This window comes from Macaca thibetana, chromosome 11 (genome assembly GCF_024542745.1).
Source record: "Macaca thibetana thibetana isolate TM-01 chromosome 11, ASM2454274v1, whole genome shotgun sequence".
Taxonomy (NCBI): domain Eukaryota; kingdom Metazoa; phylum Chordata; class Mammalia; order Primates; family Cercopithecidae; genus Macaca; species Macaca thibetana.
In genome coordinates this window covers 101,653,368-101,665,666 of record NC_065588.1, presented here as the reverse complement: position 1 = coordinate 101,665,666, position 12,299 = coordinate 101,653,368, and the positions used below count along the sequence as shown (strand labels likewise).

Sequence of the window (12,299 nt, the reverse complement as noted above, 5' to 3'; positions counted from 1 at the left end):
TTGGAAACTGAAGTAAAGGCCATCCTTGTTATGCAGTAGCAAAAGTAACTTAGCGAAATTGTGTCCACGTCCTAGGTCTTTACAAAATGCAGAACTTAAGCGAGATCAACTAGAATATCTAGTGGAAGAAATATCTATGCAGCAAAGCATTCAGGCTGACAGGCTGCTGCATGGCTACTTTTAACCATATACAGTGAGATGTGAGAGGAAAGAAATAAAGATGAACTTTAAAATAGAGGCGGCCAGACACAGTGGCTCACCCCTGTAATCCCAGCACTTTGGGAGGCTGAGGAGAGTGGATCACAAGATCAAGAGTTCGAGACCAGCCTGGCCAATATGGTGAAATCCCATCTCTGCTAAAAATACAAAAATTAGCCGGGCATGGTGGTGCACACCTGTAGTCCCAGCAAATCAGGAGCCTGAGGCAAAAGAATCGCTTGAAGCCAGGAGGCGGAGGTTGCAGTGAGCCGAGATCACGCCACTGCACTCCAGCCTGGGCGACAGAGCGAGACTCCATCTCAAAAAATAAAAATCAATAAAATAAGACAGAGGCAGAACAAAAAGATTCAGAACATTCAAAGCCTGGCCATGTAAAGATTAAAAAGCATGTCAGGGAAAGAAAAATAAGGGTGTGGCCAAAAGACTGTTTGCTCAAGAGATTAAAATGGCTAGAAAGGAGCCAGGTACTATTCATCAAGACAATGGAAGAAAGACCCCAAAGACATTTCAAACATTTTTGAGGCTGCCCTTCCCATCACAGGCAAAGCTCTAGGAAGGAAGAATGGTTTCAGGGGACAAGCCCAGGACATCTTCCATGGGCTCACTATCCAGGGCTGCCTCAGGACTCTGCTCCCCACATTCCCTTAGCATCCCTCAGCCACTCCAGCCATCGTTCAAGTGCGCCTTAGTATGTCTCAAGCCACAGCCCTAGAGGACTCAAGGACTAAATCCTGGTTGCATTCTCATGGTGCTAATTCTGTAGATGTGCAGAGTGGATGAGCTACGAAGCCATGGTGGCCTCCATCTAGATTTCAAATGATTTTGTAAACAGCCTGGGGGACTAGATAGAGGCTTGTCACTTGGGCACAGCTACAGCAGAGAGTTCCCACTAGAGCAATGCCAAGCAGAAATATGGTGTCAAAGTCACCACAGAGAGTCCTCACTAAGGCAATGCCCAGTGGAGCCATGGGAGCAAAACCACCTCAGAGACCCCAGAACTGTAGCACTACCAGCATGCAATGCTTGCCTTAAAAAGCTGCAGGCACAAGACCCCAACCAAAGAGAGCTCAAATATGAGCTGAGCCTAGCAAAGCCATGGGGGCAGGGCTGCCTGAGGCCTTGTGGGCTAAACCTGCATCCCAGTGTGGCCAGGATGTAGAATACAAAGTCAAAGGCTATAATTACCCAACATTCTCCAGGGAAAATGTTGTTTTCTGTTAGGTTTTGGACTTACTTGGGTTCAGTTACCCCTTTTCTTGCCTATTTCCCCCTTTTGGAATGGAATGGGAATGTCTTTCCTATGCCTGTCCCACCATTGTATTTTGAAAGTAGACAACATGTTTTTAGTTCACAGGCTCACAACTGGAGGAAATTTGACTCAGAATGAATCATGTCTTGAGTCTCACCTATATCTGATTTAGATGAGACTCTAGACTAAAGTTGTTGCTGAAATGAGTTAAAACTTTTGGGACCTTTGGGATGGAATGCATGTATTTTGTATGTCAGAAGGGTATGAGTTTTGGGGGATCAGGAGTGGAAATACCATGGATTGAATGTCCCCTCCAAAACCCATGTTGAAATTTAATTTCCATTATAACTCTATTGAGAGGTGAGACTTTTAAGAGGTGAGTAGCCCATGAATAAATTAATGCAGTTATCACAATAGTGGGTTAGTTCGCATGGGAGTGGGTTTCTGGTAAAAGGATGAGGTTTGGCCCACATTTATCTCTCACACACATTTGTTCTCTTGCCATGTAATGTCTTCTGCCATGTTTTGATGCAGCAAGAAGGCCCTCACCAGATGCAACCCCTCAATCTTGGACTTCCCAGGCTCCAGAATGATAAGCCAAATAAATCTCTTTTATTTATAAATTACCCAGTCTGATATTTTGTTATTGCAGCAGAAAAAGGACTAAGACAATAACAAACCTACTCTCACAATACAACACATAACACTGTTTTGGTCAACAATGGACCACAAATACAACAGTGGTCCCATGAGATTATAAGGGGACTGAAAAATATCTATTGCTTAGCGATGTCTTGATGATCCTGACCCTGTGCAGGCCTGGTCTAATGTTTGTACCTATGTCTTAAGTTTTTAATAAAAAAAAAGTTTTAAAAGTTAAAAAAATCAAAACTAGAAAAACTTTATTGAATAAGGATATAAAGAAAATAGTCTTGTGCAGCTGTACAATGTTTTTGCATTTTAAGCTGTGTTATGAGTCAAAAAGTTTTCAAAAATTTAAATGTTTATAAATTTAAAAGCTACAGGAAGCTAAGGTTAATTTATTATTGAAGAAATAAAATATTTTTATAAAAATTGAATGTAGCCTAAGAGTACAGTGTTTATAAAGTCTACAGTGGTGTACAGTAATGTCCTAGGCCTTCACATTCACTCACCACTCACTCATTGACTCACCCAGAGCAACTTCCAGTCCTGCAAGCTCTATTCATGGGGAATGCCCTAAACAGGTATATAATTTTTATCTTTTATACTGTATTTTTACTTTACCTTTTCTATGTTTACACACACAAATACTTACTATTGTGTTACAGTTGCCTATAGTGTCCAATACAGTAATATGCTCTACAGATTTGTGGCCTACGAGCAATAGGCCATATCATATAGCCTAGGTGTATAATAGACTAGACTATACCATCTATGTCTGTGTAAATGCACTCTATTATGTTTGCACAACAAATCAAATCACCTAACAACACATTTCTCAGAATGTATCCCCTTTGTTAAGGGGTGCATGGCTTAGTTGACTTGAAATTCAAACTCACAAAGTCAATTTGCAATAAAAACAATATATCCTGTGGTCAGGGGAGCTTTGATATCATGAGAGGAAACTCCAAGAAGGCTACTCTGGCAGCCCCATTGTCCCTGTACATCCCCAACCCCATAACCCATGTCAAAGTCAGAATCTGACAAAGCTGCCTGACACCCCAACAACTGGGTCTCCCTGTGGGATTCTAACTGGTATTTTCCAGCCATGTCTTCCCATAAGCAATTTACAAGCTTTGTTGACTACATCATCAAAATGTCAAAAACAGTACTCTGTTTTTCTCAGCAAAGAAAATAGTGTGAGAACGAGAAAAAAAAAGAGAGATTTTCCAAAGAGTTTTAAAAAGCCAAGAATCAATTGTATGATATCATTGAAACTTTGGGTGGTCTTCCCCCGCCCCTCCCTCCAACCCCCAATTCCTGGCTTTCTAGCCCTAAGTAGTCCTGACTTAAGATATCTTGAAGATCACCAGAAACAGTCTTGCAGATCATGCATGAAGCCTTATCTTTCTCTTATTATGCTTTTATTTCAGAGGTCACCCATCTACAGTGCTCCAGGAGGCTCACAGCATTAATGAATCCCTTGCTGAATTTACAGTAGCAGCTCTCAGCCCACACATTAGTGCCACTTAGACAGAGATCAGATTTCCTTTCTAAGCCAAAACTTCAATAACTCACAGATCCGCAAGCTGAACTCTCTTTCTGACTTACAGATTGAATAGTTCAGGGGAAGGGGGAGTGTCTCCTGGAGCAGAAAATAAAAAACAAATTCCAACGCAACCACTTTCCCATTTTTAAATCTTCTCTAATCTTGTTTGCAAAATAATTGTTATTTGCCCCAAGAAGAATAGGAAGCTCTTTGCTCTAGGTTAAACAGAGAATGGTTCTTAGGATACTTGCAAAAGTGTTTGATCAATTATTCCCAATCAATAATCATTTACTAGCTGAGAGACATTAAGAGTCCATTTCTCTGAACATCAGTATTGTTTTTCTTGTTGTTGTTTGAAACTTAGATGAACTATTGTGTTGGTAAACTTAAAGCCACATAAGTGACCATTTTAATAGGCTTAGGGGAATTATGTCAGGTTAAGAATGATTAACATAAGCCTAAGTGTCTAATAAGACTAGTACTGTGATTCTTTGCAGTCAGATATGCATAAAGATGATAAAAGTGAATGGACCCAGTTATGTAGCTGGAGAAATGACATAATCAGCTTCCTTTTCCAGAAAGAGAGGAAGAAAATGGCCCCTAAGAATATAACTGGGCTCTTGTTAATGGTAATTCCAAAGCTTCCCCTGGGTCTTTGTGAAGCTCAGGATGGCATATGTTTTTTTATTTCCAGTAGGCTAGAGGGAGCATAATTTCTGTTTCTCTTTTTTGAGACAGTCTTGCTCTGTCACTCAGGCTGGAGTGCAGTGGCACGATCTCGGCTCACTGCAACCTCCACCTCCTGGGTTCAAGCGATTCTCCCACCTCAGCCTCCTGAGAAGCTGGGATTACAAGCACATGCTCCCACGCCCAGCTAATTTTTGTATTTTTAGGAGAGACATCATTTCACCATGTTGGCCAGGCTGGTCTCAAACTCCTGACCTCAAGTGATCTGCCCCGCTCAGCCTCCCAAAGTGCTAGGATTACAGGCGTGAGCCACTGCACCTGGCAGATGGGAGCATAATTTGAAGATCACCAGAAACAGTCCTGCAGACCATTCATGAAGCCTTATCTTTTCCTGATTATGCTTTGAAAGCATATCATTTGAAAGCCAGTCAAGGAAAATGGGCAGGAACTTCATCATGGGAAAGATGCCTTGCTACCATTTGAGATTTGACTATACTATAATTGAGAATTTGCATTGGTTCTTGGGAAGGATGTGTGTGTGTGTGCGCGCGCGTGTGTGTTGGGTGTGTATGTGGTGTTTGAGGTGGGAGGGTTCCAACAATTACTAACTGGAAAATCAGAAGAATATAAGAGTCTAGGCTACAACTCACACTGGTGTGGGGACCTCCAACTATACTTCCTGTGGGTGCCGAGGACCACCATGGACTTCACCATGGGGCTTAGAGTATTAAGACTCAACCAGCCCTACCACACCCCACTCTTCCCCAGGCTGTGCTAAAAACACAATACCTGAGGGCAACTGTGGACTTACCACTGCAGCAATGCTCCAGGGCAATTTCTCTCAATAATTCAGACAAAGGAAGTGGTCCACTTGGAAAGGAAGGATTGCTCATGTGAGCAGAAGTTTTCTGAATGTTGGACATAGAGAACACAACAGAAGAAGTATGTACTCAGAGAGGCCTTACCTGGGACAAAGGGTTAATGTTAGGAAATGGGGATTCCCATTGAGCCCAACAGCACGTAAAGAGTTTTAACTCCCTGAGGGCTTTTTCCTAGGGTGGGAATATTATTAATAATAATTAGCACACAATTTCAAAGGGCTTCCCTGTTAGTTATCCTCAATCCTGCGCTGAAGTCTGATGCTCAGATACAGCCTAGAATAGCCAGGCTTTGTGGAGTAAAGGGGAGGGCAAGGACAGGACATGCGGCCTGCCTATCTCCGCCTCTCTGCTACCATTAGTGAGAACAGAGCAGCATTCTGGCAAGGGCTCTGTGTCCTGTTGCTCCAGGCAGGGATCAGCACAGCTGGGACTGGCCGAGGAACACAGGGTACTAATCATTCCTCCAGGGCTCTACTCTCCTCCCCAACCCCTCCCATTCCCAACCTATCTTCTTTCCCAAAAACCTTGAAGGAGAGAGAAAATTGGAACTTAGTTTTTAAATTATTTAGCATACCTTTAGGAACTTTTGAAACCATGTATCACTTTAATACCTTTCGATGGCTAACAAATGGTTCACTTCGATGCAATAAGCAGACATAAGCAATCATCTGGGATGCTTCTGATCCATTTGGAGACCCTGATGAATTTTGCTTTAAAACATCACTGATGGCTGTCAACCTCTTTTCCATTCCTGCCTCTCCCAGTCTCCCCATTTAGGCTTCATCACCTCATACCGAAACTACTGAAATATTCTCCTAATGAACTGTCTTTAGTTTCTCCCTGTTGCAAAATCATCCTATATCTCAGTGCCAAAATTTCTCAAAGTATCAGCACACACACACACACATACACACACACACGCACACTCACATAACCATTTTATCCCAATTTGCCTAGGACTTTCCTGGATTTAGCATGAAAGTCCCATGTCTCAGGAAACTCCTCAGTTCCAGGAAAACTGAGACAGTTCAATCTAACAGGTCAACCTAATACATACATAAGCACACATGTGCTCTCACTCATTCTCTCTCTCTCTGTCTTTCTCTATCAAGACTCACCATTGCTTGCAGTGCTTCATATGTAGTGAGTATTCAAATATTGTGGATGGATGGATGAAAGGATGCCTTGATGGATGAAAGGAATGGGCTAATTTGAGGCAAAATTCATACTCATCCTTCTACAATGTTATAAAATGTAATGGAGAGGTGTTGTTTAGTTTGTTTTAACATTGTTTGGCTTATAAAGCAATTTTGCCATATTAGTACTCAGAATACTCTGTATATGTATCATATATTCCCCTCACATCACAGATGAGGAACCCAATCCTTGGAGAGGCTAACTAACTTGTCCAAGGACATACAGCTAATGGGGGAAGGGTAGTAATCCAACCCAGGTTCATGGTTCTAGACACTCTCAACATCATTCCCTTCTACTTTGCTCATTCTTCTGCTCTATTTAAGTTGATCTCTTTCCATTCTCTAAATAGGCAAAAAATAACCCTATTCTTGCTTCCAGATATTTTCTCAAGCCATCCCTTTAGCAAGGAATGTCTTCACATTTCTCCATTGCATCATAATCCCAATGGTTGTCATTTTCTGAGCACTTACTACATGTGGAGGGAGGAGAAAGAATTTAGATGATGGTACACTGGCTCTTAAATATTTTGGCCTATGAGTGACATGCATTGGTGTCATTCACATTTCATTGGTTAGAACTAATCTGTGGCACACCTGAGTACAAAGTGGCTGGGAAACAAAGTTATCCCATATGCCCAGGAAGGAGAGTAGAACCAGACAAGAGAGAGCACTAGAAGGCCCTGTAAAGAAGCCAAAGGCAATGTTTGCCTTATTAACTGGAACTCATGATGCACAAACTGGGGAGACGGAAAAAGGAACATTGAGCTTCAGAGACGCAAGAGTAGGTCCTCTATAGGCAAAACAGGGCACGCCAAGAAAGTGAGCTATGACTTGGTGACTAACACAGGAAACCAGTGTTCCATAATTGATACTCCATCTCAGGACAGGACTCTAGTTCTCAGACAGGGGATCAGAAGTCAGTACTGGGGCATTGCTTCTCTGGGTCATCCTACCAGTGAATGTGACTTTAAAATGCCAAGGCTCCCTCCCGATCCTGGAGCCATGTGGCCCCTGGCCCTAGTGATCGCATCCCTGACCGCGGCCTTGTCAGGAGGTATCTCCCAGGAGTCTTCCAAGGTTCTCAACACCAATGGGACCAGTGGGTTTCTCCCAGGTGGCTACACCTGCTTCCCCCAGTCTTAGCCCTGGCAGGCAGCCCTACTAGTGCAAGGGGGCCTACCCTGTGGAGGAGTTCTGGTCCACCCCAAAAGGGTCCTCACTGCCGCACACTGTCTGAACGATGGGCTCAAAGTTTACCTAGGCAAGCATGCCCTAGGGCGTGTGGAAGCTGGTGAGCAGGTGAGGGAAGTTGTCTGCTCTATCCCCCACCCTGCATACCAGAGAAGCCCCACCCACTCGAACCACGACCATGACATCATGCTTCTGGAGCTGCAGTCCCTGGCCCAGCTCACAGGCTACATCCAAACCCTGCCCCTTTCCCACAACAACTGCCTAACCCCTGGCACCACCTGTCAGGTGTCTGGCTGGGGCACCACCACCAGCCCCCAGGTGAATTACCCCAAAACTCTACAATGTGCCAGCATCCAACTTGGCTCAGATGAGGAGTGTCATCAAGTCTGCCCAGGAAAGATCACTGACAACATGTTGTGTGCCAGCACAAAAGAGGGTGGCAAAGACTCCCGTGAGGGTGACTCTGGGGGCCCCCTGGTCTGTAACAGAACACTGTATGGCACCATCTCCTGGGGAGACTTCCCATGTGGGCAGCCTGATCAGCCTGGTGTCTACACCGTGTCTCAAGATACGTCCTGTGGATCCGTGAAACAGTCCGAAAATATGAAACCCAGCAGCAAAAATGGTTGAAGGGCCCACAATAAAAGTTGAGAAATGTAAAAAAAAAAAAAAAAAAAAAAAAAATGCCTAGGCTCCTCATGAAAGCTTATCTACACAGTCATACAGGATAACAGGACTGTGTGATAGCAACTCAAGTAGATACCAAACCTGAGTCCTGGGACAGGTATATTTCTCCATCACTAATGCACATACACACCCATGCACACGCACACACACACACACACACCAGACAACAGAAGGCAGGATTTATATATTCTGCCCCTAGCTCTCTTGCCTGGAGAACTCAACTGAGGCACCCATTGCAAGAAACCTCACCTCTTGAGAAGTAAAATGCTCAAAGAGTTCATCAGTCAAGGTGATAGCAACCATTACAGACATCCAATAATATTTGTTAACAACGCTGTTAGTGGTGATGACCTTGATCACAATATCTCTGATCTTAAATTTAACTTTGATATACACACAGAGGATAAAACTATCTCTCTACCAAAAGCCCACTAGAGTCATCAAGCAGACAGAATATGAGTCTGGCCAACCCTGAAGAACCTCCATGTGCCAATTCTTAGGACTATACAGATAAACTATTTTGAGATTTTGCTTGAATATCTGGAAACAGAATATTTTCAAAATAACTGATTTTAACTGAATTAAACTAAATGGTTCTAAACTATTCTGTGTGTATAGATACAATATGTTGTGCCCACCGAAAGGACAATAATTTGGCAATTTCTATCTTGAGTCAAGTAATTCATTCATAATTAATTAATACTAATATAATTTGTAATATTGATAAAGCCAATGGTCACAAAATGGTGGTATGGGATGGTCATTTTTACAGCAAATGGACACATCTCTGGGGTTTCCAACAGCAAAACTAAACTACTGATTTTGGTGAGCCTAAAGTAAATTATTAACTTACTGTCATCATTGCCCTAGTACATGCCTGAGGAAGTCTCCCTTTTTATCCAGGTAGAGCTTTGTTTCAGCTTACATTCTCCAATCCTTACAACTGGATTCAATTTCATTCCATTTGTATGGAAAGCCTACTTATGCTAAGGATGATATTTATATCTGAGGCTACAAAGATAATAATAATAATAATTGCCATGCTATCATATTCATTTTACAGACGAGAACACTGAAACAGAAAGGTCACCTCAGCTGTTGCAAAGTAATAAATGGCAAGACTGGAATTTAGAGAAGGGCTGTGTGGCCCCAAGGTCCACTCATAACCACTACTGCACAGCTCTACCCTCAGAGGACTTGCATTCCTGTTCTTGGATGTGCGGAATGCATCACCTATAACGTCCGCATGCACCCTGAGACATCTGCATCACCCCCAAAGTTAGGTCCGTCCCATCCCTACCTTGCCCCAGCCCGCTCCTCTATCTTACATTTCAGTCCTCTGAGAGTTGGAGAGCTGGCCCAAGCCCTAGTCTGAGCCACTCTGCTTGATCCAAGCCGACTCCCCGCCAAGACCTCAGACTGCTGCTTCCCCAGAATGCAAGTCCTTCTTACCCAATATTAAGGCAGTACAGGGCAGTTAAGAAGAGCTTGCAGTTAGATTCACTGCTCTGAGGCTCAGTTTCCTTATCTATAAAGTCAATGTAATATTCTCTCCCTTTAAGGTTGAATGAAATAATCTACGTTAAGTGCTCAGTACAGGGCTTGTCTGCTGGGGGCTCCCATCTGCTATGAATCTCTGAAGATTGTGGTCGGCCAAAAATACTAGACCACCCTCCCTGCATAGCATTAAGGATGCTTAACTCAACTTGTACACTCCTTGGATGCTTTGCACTGCCATGTCCAGTGTCTACCTCTGAAATCAAACCAGTTTCCCCAGCCCACATCACATTGGCTGAGGGGTCAGAGCCCTTGTTTCTCTCTGGTAGCCTTGGCTGAGAGCACAGCATGCCTGCTCCTGTTCCCCACTTCAGAGTAGTGCTATTCAGTAGAATTTCCTAGGGATGATGTAACTGTCCTGTCCAAAGTAGTAGCCACTAGTTACAGTTGGCTACTGTGCACTTGAAATGTGGTTAGTACAATTAAGGACTAAAAATTTTAATTATTTTTTATTTAAATCACCACATGTAGCTGTGGCTAGTGACTGTCATATTGGACAGAACAGGTATGCAGTATGGTCAACCAGGTGTGTTCCCTGTCTCTCTACTCTGAGTCCTTACTCACCCCATATGGGGTTGCTTAGCCACTCACAGTAAATCCTGCCCCAAAGGTAACTCACCACACACCTGTTGGCTCCTACAGATGAGCCTGTGATGGCATCTCGTGCATTTGCCTCGGTATTGAGAAATACACCTCCCAGGTAACAACCCTGTAGGGGTCACTGGAAGGTAAAGAGGAAACAGACAAGCAATCCAGCAGTGCGACTGCAGCAGCCAGCGCTGAGAAGGGGTGTATATAATTACATATCCCAGAGCCGGAGAGGATTAGAAGTGCTACAGAAGTGAATGTCAGGCAACATGATATTCCACAGGTGTGAAAGTAGCGTTTCTATAGAGTTGGCCAACACTCTCTAAATCAAAAATATCTGCTGCCGAATGGAGAGAGAAAGAAAGTGAAGTGAATCACAAACTAGAGTCAAATGGGATAGGAGAGACAGTACAGAGTAGTTAGCCCAGCAAATCGTACAAACCTGACTGCCCACACTTTGCTCTAAGTGTTGAGTCCTTTATCAAAGGGACGTGTGATTTAAATTGAAATTATACGTTTAAAAAACATGATTTTAGGCCGGGCGCGGTGGCTCACGCCTGTAATCCCAGCACTTTGGGAGGCCAAGGCAGGCGGATCACAAGGTCAGGAAATCGAGACCATCCTGGCTAACACGGGGAAACTCCATCTCTACTAAAAAATATTTTAAAATTAGCCGGACCTGGTGGCGGGCGCCTGTAGTCCCAGCTACTCGGGAGGCTGAGGCAGGAGGATGGCGTGAACCCAAGAGGTGGAGCTTGCAGTGCGCCGAGATCGCGCCACTGCACTCCAGCCTGGGTGACAGAGCGAGACTCCAACTCAAAAAATAAAAATTAAAAAAATCAAGATTTTACAGATGAGGAAGCTGAGGCTTAGGAAGGTTAAGTTATCTACTCAAGTTCATGCAGTTTATAAGACTTATAACTGTGGGATTCCAGATTTTCATCCTCAGTGATCCAGAATTCACAAGGGAGGTGAGGAGGTCATTTTAAAGATCCGAGCATCAAGTGAAAATAAAAATGCATATGGAATCAAGGCCATTTTAGTACCTAATGGGATGCCTGGGACGCAAGAGCAGAAGGGAAGGGTTCAGGAGTGAGGATCTTATTTAAGGATCCAGATGATGAGCTGGGTTTTTGACGTGTTGATCTGTAGGTTGCACTGCAATAACTAATTCAAAATGACCAAAAGTCATTGGAGATGCAGGACTAAAACTATGACGAGAAGTTGGAACAGGAGATACAAGTATCAATTGAGGAATTGTTGCAAAGCGTACAAAATCTCAAAAGAACAAAAAGAAAGCAGCAATAGCCAAAGTATTGCCAGAGAGGAGACACTGACAGAAAACTGACATTAATTCCCCAGCATGTGCCACTTTTGCTAGGTAGTTGTAGCAATCTTTATTTCACCTCATTATCCACACTACAAACGTGTCAGAGAGATATGAGAGCAACATTTGCCCTTTTCCTTTAAACAAATATTTTTTTCTAGCAACTTCTCACAGGCTGGGGTTGGGAATTCTCTCGTCTATCCTGCAGTGGAAACACAATGAGGGGAGACCACATCAGAGAGAAGGGCAAGTCATGTGACCTAGGCTGAGCCAATCAATGCCTCCCATTTCCCTCGTCACAGTGATTGGTTGAGGGATAGGCACAAGATCCAATCAGCTTCAGTGAGACCCAGTGAGGCTTCAGCTAGGAATGCCGGGACAGAGTCTGGCTGGCTTTCCTTTAGGATTCGAGCCTAAGATGTGTGGGGAATGGAGCAAATGTAACTGTCTTTCTACCATTTGAAACCTGAGATTGGAGTCAAAACTAAGGAATTGCAGCAGAAAGGAAGAAATTGGGTCCTCTGGT

General features: G+C 43.5%; 1 pseudogene; it reads left to right on the top strand.

Moving 5' to 3' along the window:
• The first annotated feature begins 7,425 nt into the window (after positions 1-7,425).
• LOC126931366 (kallikrein-13-like) lies at positions 7,426-8,258 on the top strand (annotated as a pseudogene).
• Positions 8,259-12,299: the final 4,041 nt, after the last annotated feature.